Genomic DNA, 11,066 nt, shown 5'->3' on the forward strand with positions numbered 1-11,066 from the left:
AAATGCTCAAAAGAAGGGGACCAAGTAGTGAGCCCTGCAGAACGCCACAGGTAAGACTGAAGGACTCAGAGGTCATCTCACCATATCTTACATAATATGTCTTATCTGAGAGATAGGATCTGAACCATGGGAGGACAGTTCCGGAGAGACCAATCCATTTTTGCAGCCAATCTAGTAAGATATTATGGTCCACAGTGTCGAAGGAAGCACTGAGATCGAGCTGAGTCGATTTCCCTGAAATTCGGCACGCAATCGTAACTGCAGAAGGAAAATTTTAAAGGGTATGGTTTTTGATATGGCTCATGGGTTTTGCCATTGTTTCATTAATTTGATCAAATCTACAACGTTACTGAAACTCAATGCTAAATCTTTTCCACCCTGGTCATCCTGGAAGTGGGATTACCACTTGTGAGGCCCCTTCTCAAGGTTTCCTTTTTCCTCACGCTGAAGTTTTGAGTTTTTCCTTGCCCGCATGTTGGTTTAAGATCAGGAAATGGTGTAATTGTAATTCCTGTGCAGTCCTTTGAGAATTTTTTGTGATTAAGGGCTATATAAATAAATGTGACTTGACCTGACTTGGCACACAGTGAAATAAAATGCTCTGAAGAATTGGCTTTTTCTTGAGAGTGGTGGTTTTGTTAAATTTTGTCTTAAAATATGTGGTGTGGCTTTAACAGTATAAAAAAGGTACTACAACAACTGTTACAGAAGAAAAGTAAAGTAAGTCAAATCAAAAAATCAGAAATGTAACAAAGAAGCCCTTTTGGATTTACACGTTTTTGATCAGAAACAGTACCATGTTTACATTAATGGTTGCATTGGTTGTTCTTTGTCAGGGAAACGTTTTTCATGTGTTCATGTCAATTTACCACAGTAGGGGACAACTTTACCTTACAAATAAATGTCATTTTCTGCTGTTGAAACAAAAATACCACACCGTGCAATACTTCCCGTTTGCCACCGTCATGTGTAGCTTCGGATAAGTGTGCTTGTAGATTTGGCCATCTCTTCTCCCTGGTAAGAAAGATGTGGCAGCAGGCCAGATAGGGAGAGGTGCTAAAAATACGGCCACCATTCGCTACTACTACTAAGCTGACTCCTTGATATCAGTATTTTATTTCATAGTTCTAAATTCAGCTTAGAGGCGAGTATGTACATATGGTAGGGAAAATATCTGCATGATGAGAAATTCTGCATCCTCGTATTCTGTATTCGAGACGTTGCCGCCATAACTGTATTCAGGTGTAGATAATTATGAATATACACCCCACTTCAAAGTGCAGAATATATTATTAGCGGAATGAAGGAAATAAGTGGCAACATGTACAATGCAGAACTCTTCAAAACTCAGAAGGCAATGTAATTTATGTTCTGGGTGTAGAAAGTGGTGGAAAAATGCATGTAACACACTATAAAGTAGCGGCAGAAGAGTCACTAATTATCTCTTGCTAACGAAGTGAGGGAGGTGATAATGTTTTTGTCTGGAATTTAAGTCTATATAACTGTTTGGTTAGTTGTTTGTTTGTTTGTTTGTTTGTTTTTTTGATCTGTTTGTATTTGTCCATCATGAGTTTAGATATGACCGCCATCTTTTACACTTGTGGTTTTGATGACTTGGCATTTTCCCCAGAAAATTTTCCACCCTCACCGACAAGAACGACATTGAATATCAACACCATCTTTTACAGGTAGGTTACTTGAGAGGTGAAAAATGCTAAATAACAGCTGAATCAGCACTTTTTTTTTTTACTTAACATTTTTTCTTAGAAAGACATTCTACTATTCCAGGCCAGAACAACATTTAAAAAAACAACATCCTCTTCGCAGCCAATCAGATAGGTTACTCTAGAAGTGGAAAATACCAAAAAAGCTGACTGAGCACTTTTGGTTTTGTTGACTCAGAACGTTTTACCAAAATGATATTCCACTCTCCAAGATCAGAACGACATTGAATATAGACACCATCTTTTGCAGGCGGTCAGGTAGATTATTCTTAATGTGAAAATGCCCCAAAAAACGGACTGAGCACTTTTGGTTTTTATAACTCATTAGTTTCTGTTTAGAAAGACATTACCCTCTTCCAGACCAGAACAAGCTTGGCCAGCATCACAATCCTTCACAAGCAATTAGGTAAGACAGTCTAGAGCAGGGGTGTCCAAACTACGGCCTGCGGGCCACAGTTTTTATTGGCCCGCAGCAAATTCTGAAAATAATGTTAAATATGGCCCGCACATGGCGCTTGAGCTCAACTCTGTTGCACTTCTCAGTTTCAACACTAGATGGAGCCAGTAACAGAAAAGGTGCTTCTCCACCCATGCATTTGGGATCCCCTGAACTGGAAAACATTGGAATTGTGTTTTCTTTGCTTATTTAATGAACCTTCTTGTCATTCATTTGAACTGTCATTGAAATTCAAAGTGTATTACTGTGTAACTTATTCTGACACAAAATAGATTGATTGTTAATTTTAAACCCTATCAGTGCAGATAAACGTACATTTTTCGACTAAAAACAGGTTAACAACGAAATTAGAGTAAATGACCGGCTATCAAACTGAAAAATAAATAAAACATCCATCCATCTGTTATCTGCACCGTTATCTTGCTGGAGCCCATCCCAGCTGTCTTCGGGCAGTGGGCAGGGGACACCCTGAACTGGTTGCCAGCCAGTCGCAGGGCACACAGGGACAGACAAGTCACTCCCCCATTCACACCTAGGGACAATTTGGACCGGCCAATTGACCTGACATGCATGTTTTTGAAATGTGGGAGAAGGCCGAAGTGCCCGGAGGAAACCCACACAACCCGCGGGGAGAACATGCAAACTCCACACAGGGAGATTCGATCTCGTGACCTCAGAACTGTGCCGCGCACACGCTAACCACTGCCCCGCCATGCTGCCCGACATTAAACATATTTAACAAAATAAATATTACCACTCCTCAAACCTAGAGCAAGTCCAGTAGCTTTTCTTTCCTCTGTCTACCAGCATAGGAGCTACACTCGGGTATTGCTGAGGTTTGTATTCGAGACTGTATCGCTATATACAAAAAATGTAATCAACATTTTTATCTCCTCCTGCCCCTTTCAAAAATTGTTTAAGCTAATGCGGCCCTCGACTCAAAAAGTTTGCCCACCCCTGGTCTAGAGTTTAGGTGTCAAACTCACGGCCTACAGCCCACATCCGGCCTGGAGTATAATTATATCCGGCCTGCGTGATAATTTGATATACATATACTATAATGGGGGGCAGCACGGCGGCGCAGTGGTTAGCGCGTGTGCGGCACAGTTCTAAGATCTTGGGAACCCCCTGTGTGGGTTCAAATCCAGCTACCGGACTTCCTGTGCGGAGTTTGTATGTTCTCCCCGTGCTTGCGTGGGTTTGCTCCGGGCACTCCGGTTTCCTCCCACATTCTAAAGACATGCATTTCAGGTGGATTGGCCGGTCCAAATTGCCCCTAGGTGTGAATGAGCAAGTTGTCTGTCCCTGTGTGCCCTGCAATTGGCTGGCAACCAGTTCAGGGTGTCCCATGCCCACTGCCCGATGATTGCTGGGATGGGCTCCAGCACCCCCGCGACCCTACTGAGGATAAGCGGTGCAGCTAATGAGATGAGATGAGATACTATAATGGCCCGGCATATAACTCTGAAACTTCAGGTCCCATAATACAGCGCTTCAGCTGCCTTTCCACTGCAGGACTTCTCAGAAACATTTCCGCATGAATCGAGTTAGCTGTAGCCTGACGACCGCAGCCACTTTTAATGCTATCTACTGACAAACAACATGTCAGCCAGTAGAAAAACACAACCAGAAGGTGCGTCATGTTTAAGTTTGTTTATTCTGGAATAATAACTCCTGCCTTTTTTTAATTCAAATTTATGTTAAAAGAACATCAAGTTTTTTTTTATTCAATAACTATATATCCCGTTCGGCCCGCGACCAAAGGTGTGGTTTGAGTTTTGGCCCTCTGTGCAATTGATTCAGTCAAAAAGGGAAATGTCCCCCAAAAATGGTTCTGCCCACAGCTAGTCTAGTTCTTATTAGTAAGTTACAGAAAAAAATTAATTGAATTCCAGGTTGGCATTCCTTTGAAACGCGTTATTCCCACCATTGCTTATCTAGAACTGAAACAAATGGCATTAAGATTGCTGAGACGAATACAAGAAATGCATCTCCATTTGAGCACTGTTCAAAAAACGGTTCCCTTTCCATGTGCACTAGCTCACTTTATGGCTGCTTGCTCATCTTTGGTTGAGTGATGTTTATTTTTTTGGGCAAAGTATATTAAAAACCCCAAAATGAAAGAAGATCAAAGTATCCGTTCCATCCTATAATATTGCATTCCTTTTACCCTGCAAAGATGTAAAAATGTGCCTGATGAGTAGGTTGTAAGTGGTGGAATTGATACTAACCATTAAATGACATGTCATTGTGAGTATCAATTACCCCACATAAAATACAGAAGAGAACAAAATGAAATATGTATTACAGGCCAGATAGAAAAAGAAGAATCTAAAGTGGAACAAATTATAAAGTGCAGCTCGGTTAAAGAAGAAAAAAATGGTTGGGGATTAATACAATGTCATCTGCTCTAATCCTCTCGGCTGTTATTTGGTTGCAGGACACTCAACTCAATACTTCAGGCTGCTTAATGCTGCTCCCAGATAATTTATTAGCAAACAAATAGTAGAAAACTGTAAAGAAAAATATATATCAAGGCAGAAAAACAATATGTTGTAAATTATAAGAGATTTTTTATATAGTTTATGAAATCTGATACGTCAAATCATTTTGATCGTGTAAGTAACGTGTCTTTTTATTTCTGTTAAAAATATTTTCACAAATGAACATAAAAACCTGCCATGTGGCACAAAAAGTCTGCGCATATTAAGGATTAATTGAATTGCTTTTATCGATCTGTTAAAATAAGAAAAATATATATATATATATATATATATATATATATAGATAGATATAGATATATATATATATATATATATATATATATATATATATATATATATATATATATATATATATATATATATATATATAAATATATATATACATATATATATGTTAATTTTTTATTTTTTTTATCTTACCAGGACATGCATTTACATGGTAAAAACATATGTTAGTAAAATGCTAAAGAAAATTTTACATTTTAAAGTAACAGTGTGTATTATCTGACCACTAAATGCCGCTGTATGGTGTATTTCGACCAAAAACAATTGCTGCAAAGCACAGGGAATAATACAAACTACCAAGACTAAATTGACCAAAACACACCATTTTACTGTTTTATTTTTTTGCTAAGCCTTTTTGATTATTTTGGGTACCTGTAGCAGCAAGATGACTGACAATCATGTCAGCTCCCTTTGAGTGAAGCTCATGTTATGTAAATAAGAATTTCTCAACTCAACGAGTATTTTTTAAAAAGCATGTTTGTATGGTAAATTTTGTGATTTTGCTTATAATTCGAATCAATGTTAATTAATTTTATAACTCTACTGTCATTACTACTTTGTACAATGCTAAGAAACTATTCTATTTTATAAACGGAGACCATTAATTATAGTGTCCTCTGATGGTTGAGTAATCTTGGGGTGGATTTGTATTTCTTAAATGTAATATTTATCAAAGCGCTAGTATCACATTATAGGGGATGTACTACACATACTTTCAACAACATTCATTGGATGATTTCTCCCTCGAACTTTTGAATTTTTAAGAGTATAATCCATACCTGTCAATTTTGTCACGGTTTCCCTCACTTGGCCCCTCCTGTTTGGCGCCAGCTGTGGCTCGTTGCCTGATTGGCTTCCCTCCTATTTAAGCTGCTCTCACTCAACCCTTGACAGTCTGCCAATGAACCTCTGCACCCGCAAGACGTGTGTTTTGACTCTGACCAGTATCCTGCTTGTGTATCCTGTCCAGTATCGATCCCGTCTATTTTGTCCTGTTTGATATCTGACTCCAGTCCCCAGTGTCTGTTATTGATCCCATCTGTCTCGTCCTGTCTGAAATCTGACTCCAATCTCCAGTATCCGGTATCGATTCCGCCTGTCTTGTCCTGTCTGATATCTGAATCCAGTCTCCAGTAACCGGTATCAATCCCGTCTTTCTCGTCCTGTATGATATGTGACTCCAGTCTCCAGTAACCGGTATTGATCCCGTCTGTCTCGTCCTGTTTGATATCTGACTCCAGTCTCTGGTATCTATCCTCTCTGTCCCGTCCTATCCGGTATCGACCCCGTCTGTCAAGTATCTGGTATCGATCTTGTTGGCCTCTGGCTTCCTGTTTTTCCACGCCGGACTTCAGTCTTACTTCTTCCGCCCAGCGATCACCGAATCATTCCCCTAAACGGCTGCTAATCTGACTTTTTGCACTACTGGCAGTTTTTTATAGCTTGCCACTCCTTGCACATTGCTCACTGCACTATTGTAATTACAGCGTTATTGTTACAGTGTTAATGTTACTGTGTACCTGACTTGTTAACCTGACTGCCCATTTTGCACATCTGGTTAGCTACTCTTCTTGCACTATCGGCACTATGGTAAAATACTATACGTAGCCAAAATACAATACAACTTTATTTATATCTGTACATTCAAGGAAACTGTGGGGGTCAGATGCATCGACATTTCGTTCTGTATACACGTGTACTAGAATGACAATAAAGTAGATCTGAATCTGAATCTGAATCTGAATCTAAAATAAAGCTTGTGGGAAAATGTTACGCATCTGGCTCCTCCTTTTCCTGTTCTAACAAATGTATTTACTGTACACTGTAGTTTTCCCTGTACATTTTAAGTTGGATTATTAAAAATAATGTACATTTTTTATTGTTTTTTTTTAAAGACCTATCTTGTCTCATCCAGTTTAGCTGTAATCTGGACCATCTCGATCACTGGTAGCAGATGATAACCTCACCATAGATTGCTGATATTGCCGCGGTATCCTACATATTCTGTCTTGCTATGAATAACTAGGTGCCGTGTTGTGTTTGTAAGATTTATTATCGCTTAGTAAGTGGAATTGCAACCATTAATACAGGGAGCAATTGCTTGAGGTTGTCAGCTCTGATCATTTTTTCTTGACCCTTGACCTTAACGGCAGACTTCAACCTTTGCACACTCCCCGACGGGGTCAGAGGAAACTGGGTCACCCGTACCTGCAAAAGAGCAAGTGTGTGTCTTCCCGATGCAGTCCTTTCAGTGAAGCAAGGTCACACCCCCTCCCCTACCTACGCCTGCCCCTTCCCCTCAACGCATTTGCCCTTCCCTCAACTCCAAAGTGTCACAGAGAGCACCCTTGTTCAAACCTCTCGGACTTTCCAGCGGGACCCTCAAAAATCCCAGATATCCCTGCAATTTCCGGTGCAATGTTTATTTGGCAGGGAGGAGGAGGGGGGGCTGTAGGGTGGGCGAGATACCTTGAAAAAGGAGCCCCACTCACAAACAGTTTGGCCTGCGTTTTGAGGGTAAACATGTCCGGGACGGCTATGTGAAACGGACTGAGGCTCGTGTGTTCTGGTCCTGGACACACCGATCCCACCTCGGCCGGTGCATAGAGCATACCTCTGTTCAGACCCCAACCGCTACAGTCTAATAAACACCCACCCTCTCTTGCTCCACCCCTAACTTCACTTTAGACTGCGTCCTCTGTAGGTAAAATAATGTCACAACAACTTTGGTAGGTTAAAAACAACCACTAGTCTGAAATCAGAGGTAAGATCGGGCCTAAGAAAATCCAGCCCGACCCAACCGAGGCTGCGGGTATTAAACCCGACCCGGCGCTAGCCCGACCAATTAACTTGATTATATAGGACAGAGACTGAAACAAATAGAAATTTCATATTTTATTTATGAAGATTCTGGAGAAGTAGAGGTGATTTATGAACTCTGATTGATAATATTATTAATCAGAACTAGATAGATCTAAGTAAAAAAGACTGTATAAACATTTACATCTTTTATAATTCTGTCATGTCCTGGACGGTTGTCATGGCGCCCAGCTGGCCCCGCCCCTTGACATCGGCTGAGACGTGACAAATTCTATGCCTGCAGAGGTTACATTAATCACCAATTTGCCATCAATGATGGATTTTTTTTAAGAGTCGAGAGAACCTTTAGCCAGTCCAACATGTTGATGGGTCGAGGACCACAGCAACAGTATGTCCTTAGAAGTGCTGTCCTGAATTTGAAACTTTGTTACACTATGCCACCAACCCCTGGCTTAAAGTCATGATTGCTGCTCAATCAATACGAGCATTTCTTCAACGCAGTCAGATAAACGATTTTTTTTTCATCTTTCTTGGGTTTTGGGTTGGCATTTGTACTATATTTGAAACTGGCCTTTTCTTTCTTTTGTCATTTTCATGCTACACTAACAAAAAAAACTGCAATGAAGAGCATAAAGTCACTCTCCAACAAGCCTCCCCCATTCCTTCGAACTAAGTCGTTGAGCGTCCCAGGACAGCAATTCTAAAGGTGAGATAAGACCAGATGGGCGGCAGTAGCTCAGGAGGTGAAGCGTACGTCTTAGAATCAAGAGGTTGCAGGTTTGATTCCCGGCGCCTGGGCGAGACACAGAATCTCTAGTGTCCCTGATGACGCTGCTATCGGTTAGTTAGTGTGTGTAAAAATGGAAAGTGTGAAGCACATTGTAAAGTGATTTGGGAAAGAAATTATAAAGTGTCTTTGAACTCAATTGGACATTATTAACACATACTAAATAGCGAAAATATTCTATGACCAACACTTTATGAAAACCTAAAGCAACGCACCCCACCTTTGAAAATCCAGCACGGTACTTTCAGAGGGGAAGAGGCAGGGACACAAAAAATAACTATGACAGATTGTATTGTATTGTATTGTATTGTATTGTATTGTGTTGTATTGTATTGTATTGTATTGTATTGTATTGTATTGTATTGTATTGTATTGTATTGTATTGTATTTATTTATTCAGCCAGTATAAACCATAAACATGATACATAAAAGAAATCATTTGACACGCGAACTCTCAATAATGATAATATAATAGATTTAAAAAGAATAAAAACAATAGAGTAAAAAATATATTGTAGTGTATAATACAAGGTAATTATATAGAATAGTTTAAAAAGAAAGAATATGATGAATAATAGAGACAGGAAGGAGTTATTTGAATTGGGACTTCAATATTTTTTGCAGACCAAAGTATCGTGCAGCCAAAATTAGTGGGCAGGAAACACCCTGGTTGTTTTTATGAACATATATTTTATTAATATTTATTTTGTTTTTAAAAAATATTACGAGAGAGAAGCTTAGCCCAGTCGGAACGTGATGATTGGCATTTAAGGCCCGATATGTTTCGAAGTTTTGATCGGGTCTTTGTGTAGTTTATGCAGTATTCAAGGACAAAAACACAGACTCAGACTCTAAAGATAACGGTACACAAGAATCTGAAGCGTTTACAGCCGTACCACTGTAAAAACACCCCATCTCGGGAAGCTAAGCAGGGTCGGGCCTGGTTAGTACTTAAATGGGAGACCGCCTGGTAATACCAGGTGCTTTAAATAGGTCATTTGCTGCACGCTCTGCTGTGACAGCACTCACTGTACCCATACAACCCCCTGCCTTACTACAGTCGGTGAAAATTAATTTCCCCAAGGGGACCAAATAAATGGAATGTTTTAGTCCAATAATGATATTGCAGGTAATAAGTATCACTGTCCTACTGTAGTGCAGTTCGATGAATCAAAAATAATTAAATACCCTGTACTCAATTTAGGCAAATACTTACATTTGTGGTTAATAATCAAAACTCCAACACATACCGAAATAGTAATTTAATTAACAGTAGAAATATGGATATATCTGTTGCTGTTGAGGTGCAATAAATATTACAATGTTCTTCAACACAACTGAAACAAATGCTGCTCAGATAATTTAAAATTCTCTTTTACTGGAACAGTTACTTTCCCTGATAAGTAGTTACTTTTACTAGAGAGTAACTCAGTTACTAACTCAGTTACTGTTTGGTAAAAGTAGTGAGTAACTATAACTAATTACTTTTTTAAAGTAATGTGCCCGACGATCCTGGCGGTTAAGGAATCCGAGAACCAAGAACCGAAAATATCCTATATACCTTTTTTAAGGCCCTATTTTTTATAATATGCTTTGAAAATGCAACAGGGCTCGCTCAGAAGTATTAATGCATGATATTTTGTAAATATCATAATAAAAAATATAAATACAAGACAGAAAAAAAGCAAGTACAGAATCACGTATGCACTGCAGCCATTTGAAAATTAACCTTGCTTTGAGCTCAGTAAGCATTAGTGATTCATAAAAACTATATTTTTTTATGAGGGGGAAGACACATGGAGGGAAACTGGGGAAAAGAGTACCACAAAATATACACAATTTTATTTATGAAATGAAATGAAATGATCCTATTTTTTTTTCAAAAAATATGATATTTGTACTATTTTATATATATTAGCATTTTTATTTGGCGCACAGGATAAAAGAGCTGAAGTTCTTCTACTCTTGCACTAGAAAATTATTCGTGCTATTTTTTTTTTTTTTTAACTTTTTATTTCTCACAGCAATTTTGACAGAGGTTTGATTCCTCCATCATACATCAACACATAATATATACACTTGACACACTCATAAATAACAGAAGAAACAACAAAGAAGAAAAAAAATACTATTAATAGAAAGGAAGAATAAACGTTCATACAATACATCCATACAAAAAGAAATATATATATATATATAAATACATATATATAAAATAATCAAAATATACACCCAAAAAAAAAAAAAAAAAAAACAACGCACATAATAAATAGGGGGAGGTGTTTAGACATCAAGTAAAATTTGTGTGATAGGCTTCCATCTTTTCTCAAATTGGTCAAGTTTCAGTTGAAGTCTTGCAGTGATTTTTTCCATAATGTACATTTGCTTTAATTTGTCTCTCCATTGTTTTATGTCAGGAGGTTGTGGTTTCAGCCAGGACACTGTGATCATTTTCTTTGCTATTCGTGCTATTTTTAAGTTGAATGCAT

The sequence above is a fragment of the Urocampus carinirostris genome, chromosome 1 (genome assembly GCF_059441175.1).
Source record: "Urocampus carinirostris isolate Australia breed hairy pipefish chromosome 1, RoL_Ucar_1.0, whole genome shotgun sequence".
Classification (NCBI taxonomy): Eukaryota; Metazoa; Chordata; class Actinopteri; order Syngnathiformes; family Syngnathidae; genus Urocampus; species Urocampus carinirostris.